The sequence below is a fragment of the Bubalus bubalis genome, chromosome X (assembly GCF_019923935.1).
Source record: "Bubalus bubalis isolate 160015118507 breed Murrah chromosome X, NDDB_SH_1, whole genome shotgun sequence".
NCBI lineage: Eukaryota > Metazoa > Chordata > Mammalia > Artiodactyla > Bovidae > Bubalus > Bubalus bubalis.
Genome location: NC_059181.1, coordinates 135672133 through 135696828, shown reverse-complemented (window position 1 = coordinate 135696828; position 24696 = coordinate 135672133). Strand labels below are relative to the sequence as shown.

General features: G+C 37.5%; 1 pseudogene; it reads left to right on the top strand.

Moving 5' to 3' along the window:
* Positions 1-8384: 8384 nt before the first annotated feature.
* On the top strand, positions 8385-10210 carry LOC102392291 (annotated as a pseudogene).
* The last annotated feature ends 14486 nt before the right edge of the window (positions 10211-24696 follow it).

Sequence of the window (24696 nt, the reverse complement as noted above, 5' to 3'; positions counted from 1 at the left end):
GTCATACCTGAATGTTCTAGTGGTTTTCCCTACTTTCTTCAATTTAAGTCTAAATTTGGCTATAAGGAGTTCATGATCTGAACCACAGTCAGCTCCTGGTCTTGTTTTTGCTGACTGTATAGAGCTTCTCCATCTTTAGCTGCAAAGAATATAATCAATATGATTTCGGTGTTGACCATCTGGTGATGTCCATGTGTATAGTCTTCTCTTTTTTTTTTTTTAATTTTATTTTATTTTTAGACTTTACATAACTGTATTAGTTTTGCCAAATATCAAAATGAATCCGCCACAGGTATACATGTGTTCCCCATCCTGAACCCTCCTCCCTCCTCCCTCCCCATTCCATCCCTCTGGGTCGTCCCAGTGCACCAGCCCCAAGCATCCAGTATTGTGCATCGAACCTGGACTGGCAACTCATTTCATACATGATATTTTACATGTTTCAATGCCATTCTCCCAAATCTTCCCACCCTCTCCCTCTCCCACAGAGTCCATAAGACCGTTCTATACATCAGTGTCTCTTTTGCTGTCTCGTACACAGGGTTATTGTTACCAACTTTCTAAATTCCATATATATGCGTTAGTATACTGTATTGGTGTTTTTCTTTCTGGCTTACTTCACTCTGTATAATAGGCTCCAGTTTCATCCACCTCATTAGAACTGATTCAAATGTATTCTTTTTAATGGCTGAGTAATACTCCAACTAGTCCATTCTAAAGGAGATCAGTCCTGGGTGTTCATTGGAAAGACTGATGCTAAAGCTGAAAGTCCAATACTTTGGCCACCTCATGTGAAGAGTTGACTTATTGGAAAAGACCCTGATGCTGCGAGGGATTGGGGACAGGAGGAGAAGGGGACGGCAGAGGATGAAATGGCTAGATGGCATCACCAACTCCATGCACATGAGTTTGGGTGAACTCCGGGAGCTGGTGATGGACAGGGAGGCCTGGCGTGCTGCGATTCATGGGGTCACTAAGAGTCGGACATGACTGAGCAACTGAACTGACTGAACTGAACAGATCTATAACAAATATAAAAATTCTAGTTTTAAGATCCTTCACCTGGAGGAGGAAATGGCAATCCATTCCAGTATTCTTGCCTGGAAAACCTCATGGACGGAGAAACCTGGCAGTCTACAGTGCACGGGGTCACAAAGAGTCAGACACAACTAAAGTGACTTATCATAGCGCAGCACAGCGCACAGGTATATCTAAGTGTAATCACCTAAAAAATTGTCACCTACAATTTTGCTTTAAAAATAGTAAAGTGTGCTGAGATTTTTGTATATTCTAATTTATAGGGAATCTTGTGTGTCACTTCAGAATGAATTCAGAATTCATAAGTATTGAGGAGATTATTAAAATGTAACAAAAAATTATGCCTCAGAGACAACTTTTTTTTTTTTCAGGAAAGACAATATGATGGCTAGATTGAGAAAGGGAAAGAGACACACAGCCAAAAGACATATGATTAAGTTATGAAAATATAGAAGTTAAGTTAAATTCTTTTTCAAAGACCAAAAAATTAAGGCCAAGAAACATAAGGAGCTTGATTAGTAGATGAATGACTTGGCTGCAGGCTTCACAAAAAGATAGCATGTGTTTCACTCCAGTGAAGTTAATGTGAATACCCATATTACTGAGAAAGCTGTCATATCTTGATTTATTTATTCTCTATTCTCATTCACTACAATCAATTTGGTTCCTCCCCAATGATTGTAGTAGAGAAGGAAAGAAGAACTCTTAGGATAATAAGTTGATGACAAGAACCATAAGATATTTTTGAAGGACCTGCATGTGTGCTAAGTTGCTTCAATTGTGTCGAACTCTTATGGACCATACCCTGTCAGACTCCTCTGCCCAGGGCTTCTGCAGGAAAGAATACTGGAGTAGGTTGCCATGTCCCCCTCCAAGCGATCTTCCTGATCCAGGGATTGAACCCATGTCTCTGATGTCTCCTGCATTGACAGGCAAGTCCTTTACCTCTAGCACCACCTGCAAAGCCCTTTTAGAGGACAGATTTAAAACACACGTATACACACACACAACCATTGAGAGACTTCCCTGGTCATCCAGTGGCTGGGACTCTGAGCTCCCAGTGCAGGGGTCCCAGGTTCAATCCTTGGTCAGGGAACTGGATCCCACATTCCCCAAGTAAGATACTACATGCCTTAACTGATACCCAGCACAGGCAAATAAATAAATAAAATTAAATAAAAACAACCATTGAGATATAGTTCATATACTGTAAAATTCATCCATTTCAAGTACACAGTTTGATGGATTTCAGTATATTCACGGAGATGAATAACCATCAGCCATCACCAAAATAGATTTTAGAACATTGTTATCACCCCAAGAAGAAATCCCACAACCTTTACTCATCAACCCCAATACCTCATTCTCCCAAACTCTAGGAAAATTCTTATATACTCTTTATCTATAAAGTTCCATGCTTTGGATATTTCATATAAATAGAATTATACACCATGTGATTTTTTTGTGACAGGCATCTTCCTTAGCTTATTTTGAGGTTCATCCATGTTGTAGCATATATCAGCAATTCATTATTTTGAATATACATTGTATATATATATATATATAATACTTTAAATATATATAATATATATATTCACTTTGAATATATATACATATATAATACTCCATTGTATGGATATACCACTTTTATCCATTTATCATGTAACAGACATTTGGGCTGTTTCCACCTTTTGGCTATTATGAGTAATGGGGCAGCAGACATTAAATAAATAAGTTTTTGTGTGAATTTCTATTCTCATTTCTCTTGGGTATATACTTTGAAATTGAATGACTGAGTCATATGGAATTTCTGTGTAATTTTTAAAGAAGCTTTCATGTATATTTCAAAAGTGGATGTATTAATTATATTCCTGCTAGCAATTTCCCTATATCCTTTCTAATATTTATTATCGTTCTTTTCATTATTACCATTCTTATAGTATCTGGCAGTATCTTATTTTTTTAGATGAGATAAAACTGGTGTATAACATTATGTTAGTTTCAGGTATACAACATCATAATTGGATATTTATATATACTAGAAAGTGATCACCACAATAAATCTAGCTACCATTTGCCATCCTACAATTGACTCTCCTCATCCATTTTGGCAGTCCCCAACTCTCTTCTCCACTAGCAATCACCAGTGTGTTCTCTATATGTATGAGTTATGTTTTGTTTGTTAATTTGTTTTGTTGTTCAGATTGCACATATAAGTGAAATTATAAAGTATTTGTATTTATTTATCTGACTTATTCACTCAGCATAATACCCTCAAAGTCCATCCATATTGTTGCATATATTAAGATTTCCTTCTTTCTTTAAGAAAAAATTTATTTTTGGCTGTGCTGGGTCTTTGTTGATGTACAATGGCTTTCTTTAGTTGTGGCAAGTGGGACTCCTCTCTAGTTGCAGTGCATGGGCTTCTCCTTGTGGTGGCTCCTCTTGTTTATTTCTTGTTAACAGGCTCTAGGTTGTGCAGACTTCAGAAGTTGTGGCATATGGGCTTAGTAGATGTGGCACATGGGCTCCAGAGTGCATGGGCTTCAGTAGTTGTGGTGCATGGGTTTTGTTGCCCCATAGCATGTGGATTCTTCCCAGAACAGGGATTATGTCCTCTGCATTGGCAGGTGGATTCCCAACCACTGGACCACCAGGGAAATCCAAGATTTCCTTCTCTTATATAGCTATGTAGTATTCCAATGTATATGTGAATTTGTATATGTATATATACATTTGTATCCACTCATCTTTTGATGAACATTTAGATTTCTTCCATATGATTTCATATGTTAGCTATTGTAAATAATGCTGTAGTGAACATTGAGGTGCATATATCTTTTTGAATTAGTGGTTTTGTATTTTAAATAAATATGCAGAAGAGAAATAGATCATAGTGTAGACCTATTTTAATTTTTTGAGGAATTTCTGTTCTATTTCCATAATGGCTGCACCAGTTTACATTCCCACCAAGAGTTGTATGAAGGTTTCCTTTTCACGTATTTTTATCAAGAGCGGTTACTTCTTGACTTTGATAATAGCTATTCTAACAGGTCTGAGGTGATATCTCATTATGATTTTGATTTTCAGTACCCTAATAATTAGCTTTGTTGAAAATATTTTCATGTGAATGTTGACCATCTGTATGTCTTATTTGGAAAAGTATCTTAAGAACTGCTGTCCGTTTTTGTTTTTTTTTCCCCTATTGAGTTTTTTTGGGTTCTTTATATTTTTCAGATATTAAACTCTTAATGGATATATAATTTGTAAATATTTTCTCCAATTAAGTAGGTTACCTTTTTATTTTATTGGTGACTTCCTTGGTCATGCAGAAGCATTTTAGTTAGATGTACCTTCACTTGTTTACTTTTGCTTTTGTTGCCTTTACTTTGGGAGCCAAACTGCAAAATTAAATGCTAAATCAATGTTAAGAAACTCACCACCTATATTTTCTTCAAAGAGTTTTTCAACTTTAAGATTACATTAAAGTCTATAACCTACTTTAGTTATTTTTTGTGTATGGTGTAAGATAGTGGCCTAGTTTCCTTCTTTTGTGTGTGGCTGACCAGTATTCTCAACATAATTTGTTGAAGGAAATATCCATTCTCAATGGTACAGTCCTTCATCTTTTGTTGGAAATCATTGTTTTTCAGTTGCCAAGTTATGCCTGACTCTAAAGCACGCCAGTTTTTATGCCATTACCATACTGTTTTGACTACTATAGCTTTGTATTTTAGTTTAAAATCAGGGATTGTGATACCTATAGCTTAGTTCTTCTTTCTCAAGATTGTTTTGACTATTTGAGACCTTTTTTTAATCCCATACAAATATCAGATTATTTTTTCTTCTGTGAAAAATGCCATTGGAATTTTGTCATGGATTGCATTAAATCTATAGATTGCTTTGAACAGTATGGACATTCCAACAATATTAATTCTTCCAATCCATGAGCATGAGATATATTTTCATTTGTGTCTTCTTTGATTTCTTTCATCATTTTCTTATAGTTTTCAGTGTAGATATTTTTCACCTTTTTGGTTAAATTTATTCCTAGTTGTTATATTATTCATTTTGATTTAATTATAAATTAATATTTTCCTTAATTTCCCTTTCCAATAGTTTATTATCAGTGTATAGAAATTAAAGATATTCTGTATATTAATCTTGTGTTCAGCAACTTTACTGAATTCATTTATTGATTCGAACAGATTTTTAGTGGATATTTTAAGGTTTTTTAATATATTATGTCATCTGCAAATAGTGACAGTTTTACTTCTGCCTTTCCAATTTGAATGCCTTTTGTTTCTTTTTCTTTTCTAATTTCTATTGCTAGGAATTCAAATATCATATTGAGTGTAATTGGTATGAGTGGTTATCTTTGTTTTGTTCCTGATCTTAGGGGGATAGCTTTAAGCTTTTCTCATTTATTAAATTGTTGATGTATTATGTATTGATTATAGAAAAGATGCATCCTCTAAAAAGCCCTTTTTAAATAAAGCACAAGAGATATCTGAGGTTATACATATGATATTTTATTTCTTTTATTCTACAACATTGCTGATACTTTTTTGGTGGAGTCTTTCGTATTTTCTATGTGCTGGACCACATTATCTGAAAATACTTAAAATTTCACTTCTTTGCTAATCTGGATATTTTTTAGTTTATTTATTTTTTATTTTTTTAATTTTTTAGTTTATTTGCTTGACTAGTATCCCTAGTTCAGTGTACAGTATAATGTTGAGTAAGAAGGGTGAGAATGGATGTCTCATTCTATTCTCAATATGTGGCAAAGAATCAGTCTGTCACTATTAAGTATAATTGTAGCTGTGAATTTTTTCATAGATTCCCTTTATGAGGTTGAAGAGTTCATTTCTATTACTTGTTTTTGAATGTTTCTATCATGAAGGATGTTGGGTTTTGACAAATGCTTTTTTTTGCTGTCTATTGAGATGATTATGTGATTTTTGTCCTTTATTCTATTAATATAATTTACTGTACTGATTAATCTCCTCACTTTGAACCAACTGTGCATCACTTTAATAAATTCCACTTGGTCACAATATATAATTCTATTTATATGTGATTTTATTTAGGATAGCAACATGCAAAATAATGAAGTCATATTTTACCTCACACAATATACAAAAAATAAATAAGTATAAATTAGGACCTAACTTTATGATTTAAAATTGTAAAACACAAGAAAACATATGGGTAAATCTTCATGAAATTATATTTGTCAATATATTCTTAGATATGACTCAAATAGCACTAACAACAAAAGGCAAGATAGATAAATTCTAGTTCATCAAGCATACAAATGCTGGTGATTTAAAAGTTACTATCAAGAAAGTGAAAATATAGTGCACAGAATAGGGAAATATTTGAAAATATTTCTATCTAGCATCTATAAAGAACTGTCACTACTCAATAATTAAAATGTAAAATTATCTTAAAATGGACTAAGCAACTGAATATATACTTCTCCAAAGAAAATATACTAGTGGCCAATAAGCAAACAAAATGTTTCATGTCATTAGTTATCAAGGAAATAGAAATCCCAACAACAGAGATGCCACGTCACACCTGCTATGATGCCTAGAATTTTAAATGTCAGATACTAATTAGTGTTGGCAAGTATATGAAAAATTAGTGACTCTCCTACACTTCTCTTTGCAATGTAAAATGCCTGATACTTTGAAAAACAGACTCAGAGTTCCTGAAATGATTAAAGACAGTTTTACCATGTGACTCAACTTTTTAATTTCTAGTTATATAACCAAGGGAAATGAAAACATAAGTCTTTGTAGAAACATGGCCAAGATTGTTTCTAGTAGAATATTAATTAATTACAAGGTGTGAAAAATCCAAATGTCTATCAACTAACAAATGGATAAACAAAATGTGCTATATCCAAACAATGGGTGAACCTTGAAAACAATATGTAAAATAAATGACACCAAGCACAAAAGGCCACAAGTTTATGTTTCTATTTATAAGAAATGTGCAAAAGTGGTAAATCCATAAAGACAGAAAATGTATTAGTAGTTGCTTACACTTTAGGGGGAATGGTTTGAACACAGGGTGTTGGCCAAGGGTATAACATTCTTTCTGAGGTGATGAGAAAAGTCTAAATTTTTATCTGTGATGTTTGTACATACCAGCAAATATACTAAACACTGTGGTATATATTTTCATCTATTTTATTTTTGATTTATTTTATTGAAGTATAGTTGCTTTAAATTGTTGTGTTAATTTCTGCTGTACAGCAAAGTGAATCATCTATTTGTATGCATATATTCCTTCTTTTTTGGACTTCCTTTCCATTTATATCATCACAGAGCATTGGTAGAGTTCTCTATGCTATGTAGTAGGTTCTCATTCATTATCTGTTTCATACATAGTAGTGTGTATACGTCAGTCCCAATCTCCTGATTCATCCCATCGCTCCTTTCCCCTCTGGTATCCATGTTTTCAGTGGGTGAATTATACGGGATGTGAAATTTATTTCAATAAATAAGTTTTTTTAATATATAAATTTATTTTAATTGGAGGTTAATTACTTTGCAATATTGTATTGGTTTTGCCATACATCAACATGAATCTGCCACAGGTATACATGTGTTCCCCATCCTAAACCCCCCCTCCCTCCTCCCTCCCCGTACTATCCCTCTTGCTTGGGACTGGTGCACTGAGATGACCCAGAAAATATAAGTTTTAAAAATAATTGTAAGGATGGAGAAAAAGACAAATGTACTCAGTACCTATTGGAACTGAGTTGCAGGCATCCCCACCGAGATATAGACCTATATCTGGTGCTTAGTTTCTCCCCAACCCAAGGGAAAGGCATTTTAATCATTTCAGAAACAGTGACTAAATGGAGCAGAGAAATCAGTTCTCTTGACCAAGTCCATGGCTTGGTAGTTTCACTTGGTACTAAAGCCAGGTCTCTGTTTCATGTTCACAGACTTATCAAAGCTGTTCATAGATACAATTTGCCTTCTTCTGCTTCATGCTTTACCAAGCAGGGAAGTTTTGTGGCTCAGAGACCCCAGGCTTAAATACCCTGTGATGTTCTCTGAGGACAATTGTTGCATTGGCTGGGTTATTACACAGTGGGTAATTATCACTGAGATCACCTCAGCAAGCCCTGGGATGCCTGAAAGGGGACAAGATTCATGGGTTGAGGACTCTATGCACAGGCAACAGCCTGCTAGCTCCACCTGAGTGATAACTTGAGAACTTGGGAATCCTGTGGCTGTTTAAATTCCAAGCAGTGCCTATTGTCTCACAAAATGGCTAAGTGTTCTTTATTTTGTTGAGGTTTGAAACAGCATGCTGTTGACATGTTCAAATCATATATATTAGATATTCCAGCCTATAATTTTTGACAATGAATCTGGACTCTCCAAAGTAGGCCAGTCTGGAAAGACTGGATGCCATTATCTCCTTATCTCTCTGGTAGGGCATCCTAAATTTAAAATCTCTTTGACAGGAGATAATCAGAAAAAGTACTTTGTAGGGGAAGAAGGCTTGTGGAAGTATGAAACCTTGCATTTGTACTACCCTAGAAAGTTATGACCAACCTAGATGGCATATTAAAAAGCAGAGACATTACTTCTCCAACAGAGGTCCATCTAGTCAAAGCTATGGTTTTTCCAGTAGTCATGTATGGATGAGAGATTTGGACTGTGAAAAAAGCTGAGCACTGAAGAATTGATGCTTTTGAGCTGTGGCACTGGAGAAGACTCTTGAGAGTCCCTTGGACTGCAAGAAGATCCAACCAGTCCATCCTAAAGAGATCAGTCCTGGGTGTTCATTGGAGGGACTGATGTTGAAGGTGAAACTCCAATACTTTGGCCACCTCATGCGAAGAGTTGACTCATTGGAAAAGACCCTGATGCTGGGAGGGATTGGGGGCAGGAGGAGAAGGGGATGACAGAGGATGAGATGGCTGGATGGCATCACTGACTAGATGGACATGAGTTTGAGTGGACTCCGGGACTCGGTGATCGACAGGGAGGCCTGGCGTGCTGCGATTCATGGGGTCACAAAGAGTCGGACACGACTGAATAACTGAACTGAAATGATTGAACTTGAACTGGTAAGGGGATGAAATGACATGGAGAAACCCTGGAAGTAACGTTTTGAGTGGGAACTGGGAATAAAACCCTTTCAATGACTGTGCTCATGACTGAGCCCTCCTTGAATCCAAGAGAGACTCAAGAGAAGACAACAGAAGTGAAATTTGAGATCTTCAATGTGCCTGCTTTCTGCCTGTCCAAACACACGATTGTAGCATTCTATGCCTCTGCCTCTGTCACGGGCCTAGTGGTGGACAGTGGGGATGGGATCATTTGCACTGTCCCCATCTTTGAGGGTTACTCCCTGCCTCATGCTGTCACAAAGCTCTACATAGCAGGGAAGGACATCACAGAGCACCTCACCAGACTCCTTACTTGTTCATTGTTGTTGTTCAGTCACTAAATCATGTCCTACTCTTTGTGACTCCATGAACAGCAGCACGCCAGGCTGCCCTGTCCTTCATTATCTCCTGGAGTTTGCTCAAACTCATATCCATTGAGTCAGCAATGCCATCTGACTATCTTATCCTCTGTTGTCCCCTTCTCATCTTGCCCTCAAACCTTACCAGCATCAGAATCTTTTCCAATGACTCGGCGCTTTGCATCAGGTGTCCAAAGTATTGGAGCCTCAGCTTTAGCATCAGTCCTTCCAGTGAATTTTCAGGGTTGATTTCCTTTAAGATTGACTGGTGTGATCTCCTTGCTGTCCAAGGGACTCTCAAGAGTCTTCTCCAGCACCAGTTTGAAAGCATCAATTCTTTGTACTAGCCTTCTTTATAGTCCAACTCTCACATCCATACATGACTAATGGAAAAATCATAGCTTTGGCTATATGGATCTTTGTTGACAAAGTGATGTCTGTGCTTTCTAATACATGGTCTAGTCTTGTCATAGCTATTATTCCAAGGAGCAAGTGTCTTAATTTCATGGATACAGTCACAGTTCACATTGATTTTGGAATCCAAGAAAGGAAATCTGACACTGTTTTCACATTTTCCATATCTATTTGCCATGAAGTGATGGGACTGGCTGCCATGATCTTCCTTTTTTGAATGTTGAGTTTTTTTTTTTTTTTAATCTTCAGATGAATACACATTTATTTACACCTTGGGCATTCTAGAGATTATATTGTACAGTCACTCTGTAACTAACTTCATAGTATATATCTTTTTTTTAATTTAAATTTATTTATTTTAATTGGAGGCTAATTACTTTACAATATTGTATTGGTTATGCTACACATCAACATGAATCTGCCACGGGCGTACACGTGTTCCCCATCCTGAACCCCCTCCCACCTCCCTCTCCGTACCATCCCTTCGGGTCATCCCAGTGCCCCAGCCCCAAGGATCCTGTATCGAACCTGGACTGGCGATTCATTTCTTATATGATATTATACATGTTTCCATGACATTCCCCCAAATCATCCAACACTCTCCCTCACCCACAGAGTCCAAAAGACTGTTCTATACATTTGTGTCTCTTTTGCAGTCTCACATACAGGGTTATCATTACCAAATTTCTAAATTCCATATATATATGCATTAGTATACCATATTGGTGTTTTTCTTTCTGGCTTACTTCACTCTGTATAATAGGCTCCAGTTTCATCCACCTCATTAGAACTGATTCAAATGTATTCTTTTTAATGGCTGAGTAATACTCCATTGTGTATATGTACCACAGCTTTCTTATCCATTCACCTGCTGAAGGACATCTAGGTTGCTTCCATGTCCTGGCTATTATAAACAGTGCTGTGATGAACACTGCAGTGCACGTGTCTCTTTAATTCTGGTTTCCTCAGTGTGTATGCCCAGCAGTGGGATTGCTGGGTCATAAGGCAGTTCTATTTCCAGTTTTTTTAAGAAATCTCCACACTGTTCTCCATAGTGGCTGTACTAGTTTGCATTCCCACCAACAGTGTAAGAGGGTTCCCTTTTCTCCACACCCTCTCCAGCATTTATTGCTTGTAGACTTCTGGATAGAAGCCATTCTGACTGGCGTGAAATGGTACCTCATCGTGGTTTTGATTTGCATTTCTCTGATAATGAGTGATGTTGAGCATCTTTTTCATGTGTTTGTTAGCCATCTGTATGTCTTCTTTGGAGAAATGTCTGTTTAGTTCTTTGGCCCATTTTTTGATTGGGTCATTTATTTTTCTGGAATTGAGCTGCAAGAGTTGCTTGTATATTTTTGAGATTGGTTGTTTGTCAGTTGCTTCATTTGCTATTATTTTCTCCCATTCTGAAGGCTGTCTTTTCACCTTGCTTAGAGTTTCCTTTGTTGTGCAGAAGCTTTTAAGTTTAATTAGGTCCCATTTGTTTATTTTTGCTTTTATTTCCAATATTCTGGGAAGTGGGTCATAGAGGATCCTGCTGTGATTATGTCGGAGAGAGTTTTGCCTATGTTCTCCTCTAGGAGTTTTATAGTTTCTGGTCTTACGTTTAGATCTTTAATGCATTTTGAGTTTATTTTTGTGTATGGTGTTAGAAAGTGTTCTAGTTTCATTCTTTTACAAGTGGTTGACCAGTTTTCCCAGTACCACTTGTTAAAGAGATTGTCTTTTCTCCATTGTATATTCTTGCCTCCTTTGTCAAAGGTAAAGTGTCCATAGGTGCGTGGGTTTATCTCTGGGCTCTCTATTTTGTTCCATTGATCTATATTTTTGTCTTTGTGCCAGTACCATACTGTCTTGATGACTGTGGCTTTGTAGTAGAGCCTGAAGTCAGGCAGGTTGAATCCTCCAGTTCCTTTCTTGTTTCTCAAGATTGCTTTCACTATTCGAGGTTTTTTTGTATTGCCGTACAAATTATGAAATTATTTGTTCTAGCTCTGTGAAAAATATCATTGGTAGCTTGATAGGGATTGCATTGAATCTATAGATTGCTTTGGGTAGTATACTCATTTTCCCTATACTGATTCTTCTGATCCATGAGCTTGGTATATTTCTCCATCTATTAGTGTCCCCTTTAATTTCTTTCACCAGTGTTTTATAGTTTTCTATATATAGGTCTTAAGTTTCTTTAGGTAGATAAATTCCTAAGTATTTTATTCTTTTCATTGCAATGGTGAATGGATTTATTTCCTTAATTTCTCTTTCTATTTTCTCATTATTAGTGTATAGGAATGCAAGGGATTTCTCTGTGTTGATTTTATATCCTGCAACTTTACTATATTCATTGATTAGCTCTAGTAATTCCCTGGTGGAGTCTTTAGGGTTTTCTATGTAGAGGATCATGTCATCGCAAACAATGAGAGTTTTACTTCTTCTTTTCCAATTTGGATTCCTTTTATTTCTTTTTCTGCTCTGATTGCTGTGGCCAGAACTTCCAAAACTATGTTGAATAGTAGTGAAAGTGTGCACCCTTGTCTTGTTCCAGACTTTAGGGGAAATGCTTTCAATTTCTCACCTTTGAGGATAATGTTTGCTGTGGGTTTGTCATGCTGCTGCTGCTGCTAAGTTGCTTCAGTTGTGTCCGAATCTGTGCGACCCCATAGACGGCAGCCCACCAGGCTCTGCCGTCCCTGGGATTCTCCAGGCAAGAACACTGGAGTGGGTTGCCATTTCCTTCTCCAATGCATGAAAAGTGAAAGTGAAGTCGCTCAGTCGTGTCCGACTTTTAGCGACCCCATGGATTGCAGTCTACCAGGCTCCTCTGTCCATGGGATTTTCCAGGCAAGAGTACTGGAGTGGGGGTACCATTGCCTTCTCCAGGTTTGTCATATATAGCTTTTGTTATGTTGAGGTATGGTACTTCTATTTCTGCTTTCTGGAGAGTTTTTATCATAAATGGATGTTGAATTTTGTCAAAGGCTTTCTCTACATCTATTGAGATAATCATATGGCTTTTATGTGTATTACATTGATTGATTTGTGGGTGTTGAAGAATCCTTGCATCCCTGTGATAAAGCCCACTTGGTCATGGTGTATGATCTTTTTAATGTGTTGTTGGATTCTGATGGCTAGAATTTTGTTAAGGATTTTTGCATCTATGTTCATCAGTGATATTGGCCTGTAGTTTTCTTTTTTGTGGCATCTTTGTCTGGTTTTGGTATTAGGGTGATGGTGCCCTCATAGAATGAGTTTGGAAGTTTACTTTCCTCTGCAATTTTCTGGAAGAGTTTGAGTAGGATATGTGTTAGCTCTTCTCTAAATTTTTGGCGGAATTCAGCTGTGAAGCCGTCTGGACCTGGGCTTTTGTTTGTTGGAAGATTTCTGATTACAGTTTCAATTTCCGTGATTGCAATGTTCTGTTACGATTTTCTATTTCTTCCTGGTTCAGTTTTGGAAAGTTGTACTTTTTTAAGAATTTGCCCACTTTTTCCAAGTTGTCCATTTTATTGTCATATAATTGCAGATAGTAGTCTCTTATGATGCTTTGTATTTCTGTGTTGTCTGTTGTGATCTCTCCATTTTCATTTCTAATTTTATTGATTTGATTTTTCTCCCATTGTTTTTTGATGAGTCTGGCTAATGGTTTGTCAATTTTATTTATACTTTCAAAGAAGCAGCTTTTGGCTTTGTTGATTTTTTCTATGGTCTCTTTTGTTACTTTTGCATTTATTTCTGCCCTGATTTTTAAGATTTCTTTCCTTCTACTAACCCTGGGGTTCTTCATTTCTTCCTTTTCTAGTTGCTTTAGGTGTAGAGTTAGGTTATTTATTTGATTTTTTTCTTGTTTCTCGATGTAAGCCTGTATTGCTATGAACCTTCCCCTTAGCACTGCTTTTACAGTGTTCTACAGGTTTTGGGTTGTTGTGTCTTCATTTTCATTTGTTTCTATGCATATTTTGATTTTGTTTTATTTCTTCTGTGATTTGTTGGTTATTCAGCAGTGTGTTGTTCAGCCTCCATATGTTGGAATTTTTAATAGTTTTTGTCCTGTAACTGAGATCTAGTCTTACTGCATTGTGGTCAGAAAAGATGCTTGGAATGATTTCAATTTTTTGAATTTACCAAGGCTAGATTTATGGCTCAGGATGTGATCTATCCTGGAGAAGTTTCCGTGTGAGCTTGAGAAAACGGTGAAATTCATTGTTTGGGGGTAAAATGTCCTATAGATATCAATTTGGTCTAGCTGGTCTATTGTATCATTTAAAGTTTGTGTTTCCTTGTTAATTTTCTGTTTATTTGATCTATCCATAGGTGTGAATAGGGTAATAAAATCTCCCACTATTATTGTGTTATTGTTAATTTCCCCTTTCATACTTGTTAGCATTTGTCTTACATATTATTGTGCTCCTATGTTGGGTGCATATATATTTATAATTGTTATATCTTTTTCTTGGATTGATCATTTGATCATTATGCAGTATCCATCTTTGTCTCTTTTCACAGCCTTTGTTTTAAGGTCTATTTTATCTGATATGAGTATTGCTTCTCCTGCTTTCTTTTGGTCTCTATTTGCACGGAATATCTTTTTCCAGCCCTTCACTTTCAGTCTGTATGTGTCCCCTGTTTTGAGGTGGGTCTCTTGTAGACAACATATATAGGGGTCTTGTTTTTTTATCCATTCAGCCTGTCTTTGTCTTTTGGTTGGAGCATTTAACCCATTTATGTTTAAGGTAATTATTGATAAGTATGATCCTGTTGCCATTTACTTTATTGTTTTGGGTTTGAATTTATACATCCTTTTTGTATTTCCTGTCTAGAGAAGATCCTTTAGCATTTGTTGGAGAGCTGGTTTGGTGGTGCTTAATTCTCTCACCAAATTCTTTTTGCTTGTCTGTAAAGCTTTTTATTTCTCCTTCGTACTTGAATGAGGTCCTTGCTGGGTACAGTAATCTGGGCTGTAGGTTATTTTCTTTCATCACTTTAAGTATGTCCTGCCATTTCCTCCTGCCCTGATGAGTTTCTATTGAAAGAACAGCTGTTATCCTTATGGGAATCCCCTTGTGTGTTATTTGTTGTTTTTCCCTTGCTGCTTTTAATATATGTTCTTTGTGTCTGACCTTTGTTAATTTGATTAATATGTGTCTTGGGGTGTTTCACCTTGGGTTTATCCTGTTTGGGACTCTCTGAGTTTCTGGGACATGGGTGATTATTTCCTTCCTCTTTTTAAGGAAGTTTTCAACTATTAGCTCCTCAAGTATTTTCTCATGGCCTTTCTTTTTGTCTTCTTCTTCTGGGACTCCTATGATTTGAATGTTAGGGTGTTTAATATTGTCCTGGTTGTCTCTGAGATTGTCCTCCTTTCTTTTAATTCGTTTTTCTTTTTTCCTCTCTGATTCATTTATTTCTACCATTCTATCTTCTACTTCACTAGTCCTATCGTCTGCCTCCCTTATTCTACTATTTGTTGCCTCCAGAGTGTTTTTGATCTCATTTATTGCATTGTTCACTATATACTGACTCTTTTTTATTTCTTCTAGGTCCTTGTTAAACCTGTCTTTCATCTTCTCAATCCTTGTTTCCAGGCTATTTATCTGTAGCTCCATTTTGATTTCAAGATTTTGGATCATTTTCACTATCATTATTTGGAATTCTTTATCAGGTAGATTCCCTATCTTTTCCTCTTTTGTTTGGCTTGGTGGGCATTTATCCTGTTACTTTACCTGCTGGATATTCCTCTGTCTCTTCATGTTGTTTATATTGCTGTGTTTGTGGTGGCCTTTCTGTATTCTGGCAGTTTGTTGAGTCCTCTTAATTGTGGAGTTTCCTCTCTGTGGGTGGGGTTGTACGGGTGGCTTGTCAAGGTTTCCTGGTTAAGGAAGTTTGTGTCGGTCTTCTGGTGGGTGGTGCTGGATTTCTTCTCTCTGGAGTGCAATAAAGTGTCCAGTAATGAGTTATGAGATGTCAATGGGTTTGGAGTGACTTTGGGCAGCCTGTATATTGAAGCTCAGGGCTGTGTTCCTGTGTTGCTGGAGAATTTGTGTGGTATGTCTTGCTCTGGAACTTGTTGGCCCTTGGATGGTGGTTGGTTTCAGTGTAGGTATGGAGGCTTTTGATGAGCTCCTGTCAATTAATGTTCCCTGGCGTTAGGAGTTCTCTGGTGTTATCAGGATTTGGACTTAAGCCACCTGCTTCTGGTTTTCAGTCTTATTTTTACAGTAGTCTCAAGACTTCTCCATCTATACAGCACTGTTGATAAAACATCTAGGTTAAAGATGAAAAGTTTCTCCACAGTGAGGGACACCCAGAGAGGTTCAAAGATTTACATGGAGAAGAGAAGAGGGAGGAGGGTGTTAGAGGTGACCCGAATGAGATGAGGTGGAATCAAAAGAGGAGAGAGCAAGCTAGCTAGTAATCACTTCCTTATGTGCGCTCCACAGCCTGGACCACTCAGAGATATTCACAGAGTTATACAGAGAAGAGAAGATGGAGGAAGGAAATAGAGGTGGCCAGGAGGATAAAGGCAGGAATCAAAAGGAGAGAGACAGATCCAGTCAGTAATCCATTCCTTAAGTGTTCTCCACCATCTGGAACACACAAAGAGATTCACCGAGTTGGGTAGAGAAGAGAAGGGGGAGGGAGGAGATAGAGGCGACCTGGTGGAGAAAAAGGAGAATCCAAATGGGGAGAGAGCAATCAGGCCAGCGATCTCGCTCCCAAGTAAAAATGGTAATGAAAATTGGGTTCTTAAAGGTACAAAATTGATAACAAATACCAAAAAGCAAAGATTAAAAATCTAGAGTAGAGGTTGGATTTTCAAAAATACAACATTGAAGAAAAAAAGGTCACAAAAATTATAAATATATATATATATGTATATGAAGTTTTCTTTAAAAAATAGGGTCTCTTTTTTTTGTAAAGTGATAGTAGGTTATAAAAATGAAAATTAAAGGAGTAATAGAGGACTTCAAAATTTAAAAAAAAATTAAAAAAAGAGAATGATAGTAAAAATAGTAAAAATATATCTAGGACTTTCTCTGGTGGTGGTGTGGGCAGTGTGGGGTCAGTTCATTTTCGGATAGTTCCTTGGCCTGGCTTATATTTCTCAAGATCTATAGGCCCATTCCTATGTAGTCGGTACTAACTACAGGGTTGTTTTTTTTTTTTTTTTTTTTTATTTTATTTTTTAAACTTTACATAATTGTATTAGTTTTGCCAAATATCAAAATGAATCCGCCACAGGTATACATGTGTTCCCCATCCTGAACCCTCCTCCCTCCTCCCTCCCCACACCATCCCTCTGGGTTGTCCCAGTGCACCAGCCCCAAGCATCCAGTATCGTGCATCGAACCTGGACTGGCAACTCGTTTCATACATGATATTTTACATGTTTCAATGCCATTCTCCCAAATCTTCCCACCCTCTTCCTCTCTCTCAGAGTCCATAAGACTGTTCTATACATCAGTGTCTCTTTTGCTGTCTCGTACACAGGGTTATTGTTACCATCTTTCTAAATTCCATATATATGCGTTAGTATACTGTATTGATGTTTTTCTTTCTGGCTTACTTCACTCTGTATAATAGGTTCCAGTTTCATCCACCTCATTAGAACTGATTCAAATGTATTCTTTTTAATGGCTGAGTAATACTCCATTGTGTATATGTACCACAGCTCTCTTATCCATTCATCTGCTGATGGACATCTAGGTTTCTTCCATGTCCTGGCTATTATAAACAGTGCTGCGATGAACATCGGGGTACACGTGTCTCTTTCCCTTCTGGTTTCCTCCGTGTGTATGCCCAGCAGTGGGATTGCTGGATCATAAGGGAGTTCTATTTCCAGTTTTTTAAGGAATCTCCACACTGTTCTCCATAGTATCTACTTTATCTGTCACTTCCAAGGCGGTTCCCTCTGTTTTAGCTTCTTCTGTTTGCTGGTCTCTTCATTGTCTGATTTCCGCCCTGACACAAGGGGGTGGTGGTGGACACTTTTTTAGGCTCACTTGTTCAGTCGCACTGTGGGGAGGGAGGGACACTGCAAACAAAAAACACTGGCATGTGCTCGCATGTCTCAGCCACACTGGGCCTGCCCCTGCTCACGGCACATATGCCCTCCCTGCCCACACTGCTCAGGCTCTAGGTTGCTCACCGGGAACCATCAGAGGCCAGCCCTGGGCTGCATGCACCTCCCAGGTCTAAGCTGCTCAGGTTCAGGCACTTGGGTAGTCCTCAGAGGCGCAGACTCGGGTGGGCCTGAGTTTTGTGCCCTTCCCAGGTCCGAGCAGCTCAGGTGATGAGGTGTTTGGCATGCGTGGTTGCTGTGACTTATCGCCTCCCCCATTCCTTCCTCTCAGTTTTCTGGGTGTACAACCAGTGCACCTTCTCAGGTGGATGTTGACCATCCAGAACCCCAAGAAGTCTTAGTTAGCAAAGAAGCCTGCTTGCAGTTTTGTAGATAATGCCTCTCTGGGGCTGAGATTGCCCCCTTCTGGCTCTGGCTGCCTGTCACCAGAGGGGGATGGTCTGCAGCCGGCTAGCTTTGTTCAGTCCTTTGTTCTGTGAGCGGGCCTGGTGATTTCTTAGTTAGGGCTTTTCACGTGGTAGCTATCCCACAGTCTGGTTTGCTAGCCCAAGTTAGTTCCCTCAGATTGCCCTTGGGGTGCTCAGGCCTGGTCCTTACTCTAAGCAATGCAGCCCGTGCCTCCCTGCCCAGCCCCCCACTTTCTAGTGGTGGTTGCAGGCGTCTGTACTGCTTCTCCACTGGGGGAGTTACCTTTAGGCACGTAATCTGTGTGTTTTAATTATTTATTTATTTTTCCTCCCACTTATGTTGCCCTCTATGATTCCAAGGCTAGCCACAGACTCGGCAGTGAGAGTGTTTCCTGGTGTTTAGAAACCTCTCTCTTTTTAAGACTCCCTTCCCGGGACGGGGCTCAGTCCCTACCACTTTTGTCTCTTTTTTTGTCTTTTATATTTTTCCATACCTTCTTTCGAAGACACTGGGCTGCTTTTCTGGGTGCCTGGTGTCCTCTGCCGGCATTCAGAAGTTGTTTTGTGGAATTTACTCAGCGTTTAAATGTTCTTTTGATGAATTTGTGGGGGAGAAAGTGGTCTCCCCATCCTATTCCTCTGCCATCTTAGGAACGCCCCTCCCTGAATGTTGAGTTTTAAGCCAGCTTTTTCACTCTCCTCTTTCACTTTCATCAAGAGGCTCTTTAGTTCCTCTCCACTTTCTACCATTAAAGTGGTATCATCTGCATATTTGAGGTTGTTGATATTTCTCTTGGAAATCTTGATTCCAGCTTGTGATTCATTCAGCGTTTTCCAAGATGTACTCTGCATATAAATTAAATAAGCAGCGTGACAATATACTGCCTTTATGTACTCCTTTCTCAATATGGAACCAGTCCATTGCTCTATGTCTGGTTCTAAATATTTTTTCTTGACATGTACGGGTTTCTTGGATGCAAGGTAAGATTGTCTGGTATTTCCATCTCTAAGAATTTTCCAGTTTATTGTGATCCACACAGTCAAAGGTTGTAGCATAGTCAATGAAGCAGAGATAGATGTTTTTTTTGAATTCCTGTGCTTTCCCTACAATCCAACAAATATTGGTAATTTGGTCTCTGGTTCCTCTGACTTTTCTAAATCCAGCTTGTATATCTGGAAGTTCTTGGTTCACATACATTTAAAGTCTAGATTGAAGAATTTTGAGAGTTACTTTGCTAGTGAAATAAGCACAATTTTACAGTACTTTGCACATTATTTAGCATGGTACTTTTGGGGGATTAGAATAAAAACTGACTCCTGTGGCCACAGCTGAGTTTTCTAAATTTACTGACATATTGAGTGCAGCACTTTAACAGCCTTATCTAAGGATTTGAAACCTCAGCTGAAATTCCATCACCTCCACTGGCTTTGTTCATAGCAATGCTTCCTTAGGTCCACTTAACTTCATATTCCAGGATATCTGACTCTAGATGAGTGACCATGCCATCATTTTTTACCAGGATAATTATCATATTTTCTGTATAGTTTTTCTGTGTTTTCTTGAAACCTCTTCTTCATATCTTCTGTTTCTGTTAGGTCCATACCATTTCTGTCCTTTATTGTGCCTATCTTTGATTGAAATGTTCCCTTGATATCTCCAATTTTCTCAAAGAGATCTCTAATCTTTCCCATTCTATTATTTTCCTCTATTTCTTTGCATTGTTCACTTAAGAAGGCTTTATTATCCTTCCTTGCTATTCTCTGGAACTCTGCTTTTAGTTGGTATATCTTTCCCTTTCTCCCTTATCTTTCACTTCTCTTCTTTTCTCAGCTATTTGTAAGGCCTCCTCAGACGACCATTTTGCTTTATTTCCTTTCTTTTTCTTTGTGATGGTTTTGGTCACCACTTCCTGTACAATGTTCTGAGCCTCCATCCATAGTTCTTTAGGCACTCCTTCTACCAGATCTAATCCGTTGAGTATATTCATCACCTCTACTGTATAATCATAAGAAAATTGATTTATATCATACCTGAATGGCCTAGTGATTTTCCCTACTTTCTTCAATTTAAACCTGAATTTTGCAATAAGGGATCATGATCTGAGGCACAGTCAGTTCACAGTTGTGTTTCTGCTGACTGTGTAGAGTGTCTCCATCTTCAGCTGCAAAGAATATACTCAATCTCATTTCATTATTAACCATCTGGTGATGTCCGTATGTAGAATTATCTCCTGTGTTGTTGGAAGAGGGTGTTGGCTATGATCAGTGCATTCTCTTGACCAAACTCTGTGAGTTTGTGCCTTGCTTCATTTTGTATTCCAAGGCAAAACTTGCCTGTTTTTCCAGGGTATCTCTTGACTTCTTACTTTCACGTTCCAGTCCTCTATGATAAAAAGGACATTTTTTTTTTTTGTATTAGTTCTAGAAGGTCTTAGGTCTTCATAGAATTGGTCAGCTTCAGCTTCTTCAGCAATAGTGTTTGGGGGCATAGACTTGGCTTACTGTGATGTTCAATGGTTTGTCTTGGAAATGAAATGAGATCATTCTGTCATTTTTGAGATTTCACCCAAGTACTGACTTTGACAATAAAGGTCTGTCTAGTCAAGGCTATGGTTTTTCCAGTGGTCATGTATGGATGTGAGAGTTGGACTATAAATAGAGCTGAGCACCGAAGAATTGATGCTTTAGAACTGTGGTGTTGGAGAAGACTCTTGAGATTCCCTTGGACTGCAAGGAGATCCAACCAGTCCATTCTGAAGGAGATCAGCCCTGGGATTTCTTTGGAAGGAATGGTGCTAAAGCTGAAACTCCAGTACTTTGGCTGCCTCATGCGAAGAGTTGACTCATTGGAAAAGGCTCTGATGCTGGGAGGGACTGGGGGCAGGAGGAAAAGGGGATGACAGAGGATGAGATGGCTGGATGGCATCACCGACTCTACGGACGTGAGTTTGAGTGAACTCCGGGAGTTGGTGATGGACAGGGAGGCCTGGTGTGCTGCGATTCATGGGGTCACAAGGAGTCAGATATGACTGAGTGACTGAACTGAACTGAACTGAACTGATATGGCTTTATTTCTAGATTTTCTCTTGCATTCCGTTGTACTGTATGTCTATTTCTATGCCAGTACCATATTGTTTTGATTACTTTAGCTTTGTGAAAGACTATAAAATGTAAGTTCTTCAACTTCTATGAAAATATTGGGCTCTAAATTAAATTAGCAAGTATTCCTTACTTATCTGTTTTTGGAAGAGTATGAGTACAATTGGTGTTAATTTCTTTTTAAATGTCTGATAAAAATTCAACAATGAAACCATATGTTTCATGGATATTTTGTTGGATTTTTTTGAATTAATAAAGTATTTTAGAACAATTTTATGTTCATAGCAAAAATAAGTGGAAATTAGAGAGTTTTCACATATTCCCTGTTTCCCAAACTTCACCCACACACAACCTCCCCAACTATTGATACTCTGCACAACAATGGTATATTTGCTATATCAGTGAACCTACACTGAAACATTATTGTCTGTCAAAGTCCATAATTTACATAAAGTTTCACTCGGTGTAAATTCTATGAATTTTGACAAATACAAATATGTAGATAATTATCAACCATTTTAATATCACACAGAATATTTTTGGTGCCCTAAAAACTTCTATGCTCTGTCTATTCATTCCTCCATCCCCACTATATCCTGGGAACTACTAGTCTTTTTACTTCCTTCATAGTTTGCCTTTTTTAGAATGTTGTATATTTAGAATTACATACGATGAAATCTTTTCCAAATGACTTCTTCCAGTTAGTAATGTGCATTTGTTTTCTTCATGTCTTTTCATTGGTTGAGAACTCATTTATTTTTAGCACTAAATACTACTTCATTTTCTGAGTATAGCACAGTTTATCCATTCACCTGCTGAAAGATGTTTGGTTGCTCATATGTTTAGGCTGTTATGAATTAAGCGTTTATAAACATTCATGTGCAGGTTTTTGTGTGGTTATAAGTTATCAACTCCTTTAGGTAAATACCAGGGAGTGAGATTGCTGGATATTATGCTAAGAATATGTTAATTTTGTAAAAACCTAATATTTTGCATTTGTACAAGTAACAAATGAGAGTTCTGTTGGTCCATATTCTTGCCAGATTTGATCTTGTCAGTATTTTTTTTGGGCCCTTCTGATAAGCATGCAGGAGTATCTCATTGTTGCTTTAATGTGTACTTTCTGGATGACTTATATAAGGAGCATCATTTCATATGGTCACTTGGCATCTATATATCTTTTATCAGGTGTGTCTCTCAGGTCTTTGCCCATTTTTAAATTTAGTTGTTTGTTTTCTTATTGCTAAGTTACTTGCACATCTTGGATAATAGTCATTATCAGATATGTGTTTTGCAAATATTTTCTACCTGTCTGTGTCTTCTCATTCTCTTGACATTGTCTTTCACAGAATAGAAGTTTTAACATTAATGAACATTTAACATTAATTTAGCTTTAATTATTTCTTTGTGAATCTTGTCTTTGGTGTCATTTCTAAAAGTCATTGCCAAAACACGAATTTGTGAATTTTCAAGCTTTCATTCTGTTATTGATATTTTTGTTTCATTCTATTGTTTCTGGAAAGAACACTTTATATGATTTCAAACTATAAAATTTAATCAGAGTCATTATTTTTTGCCTAATATGTGGTTCAGTAGAATATCCCAGGTGAATTTGAGAACAATGTTTGTTCTGCTTTTTGACTGTCAACAGTTTGATCATAATGTATCTTGTTGCAAACCTCTGTGTTTATCTTACATGGAGTTCACAAAACTTCTCAAATGTATGTTTGTTGTTGTTTAGTTGCTAAGTCTTGTCTGACTCTTTTGCAACCCCATGGACTGTGGCCTGCCAGGCTCCTCTGACCACGGGATTTCTCAGGCAAGAATACTGGAGTGGGTTGCCATTTCCTTCTCCACGGGATCTTCCTGACCCAAGAATCGAACCTATTTCTCCTGCATTGGCAGGCAGATTCTTTACCACTGAGCCACCAGGTAATTTTAACATATTTGGAAGATTTTGGTCATTATTTCCTCAAAGAGCTTTTCTGACCCTCTTTCCTGTCATATACTCTCATTTTTTTTTCTTTTTCATTGTCTAACTGGACAATTTTAATTAACCTAACTTTAAGCTCAATGATTCTTTTTTACCCTTCATTATCAAATATGCTGTTAAGCCATTTATTGATTTTTTTAAATTCAGTTATTTTAAGTTTCATTCCCAGAATTTCTTTTAAGTTTGATTTTTACCTTTGTTTACATTCTCCATTTGCTGACACATTATTTTGCTAATTTCTTTTGCTTCATCCATGATTTTCTTTTGTTCCAGCATAAAAATGTTTATTAAAGGTTTTGTCTAGTAATTCCAATGTCTGTGCTTCATCATGCACAGTTGCTCTTAATTTCTTCTATAAATGAGACATACATTCACATTTCTTTTCATGCCTCATAATTTTTTGTTCACAAGCAGGAAATTTGAAAACTGTAATGTAGTAATCCTGAAAATCAGATACTCCCTCCTCCTCTGGACTATTCTATTTCCTTGCTGTAAGTGGTGGTTGTTGTTCAGTTGCTCAGTCGTGTCTGACTCTTTGCAACCCCATGGACTGCAGCCCATCAGGTTTCCCTGTCCTTCATTGACTCCTGAAGTTTGCTCAAATTCTTGTTAATTGAATTGCTGATGCCATCCTACTATCTCATCCTCTGCTATCCCTTCTTCTCCTTCCTTTCCCAGCATGAGGGTCTTTTCCAATACTTAATTTTATAGTGGCTTTTCTCGACTACTCTTTTATAAAAAACTATATTTTTTGTTGTATGCATTCTCTGAAGTCTCTGTTCCTTTAACTATAGTCAGTTAGTGGTATGGTAAAGAATTCTTTAAATATATGAAGTCAACAAAAAGAAAGTATCTTGAAAATGCTTTTCAGTCTCTGAAGGTTGGCTCTCTATTGGAGCAAAGCCCCAATACATGGCCAAGTCCATTACAATTCTGCCTTAGTATTCCCTTCTGGCTCATGGTGATCCTCAAAAAAAGCTAGAGGTTAAAGTTTAGGGTCTTCTCAGTTCTTTTTGATGTGTGTCTTGCATGAGTATGTGTGTGACTTTCTAGATACTTTGTTATATCAGGAAATTTCAAGCCCTTATTCCCCAAAGTGACATTCTCCTGTTTTTCTACAAAGAGTTTTGGTATATCTGTTGCTTGTTTCAACTCTAATA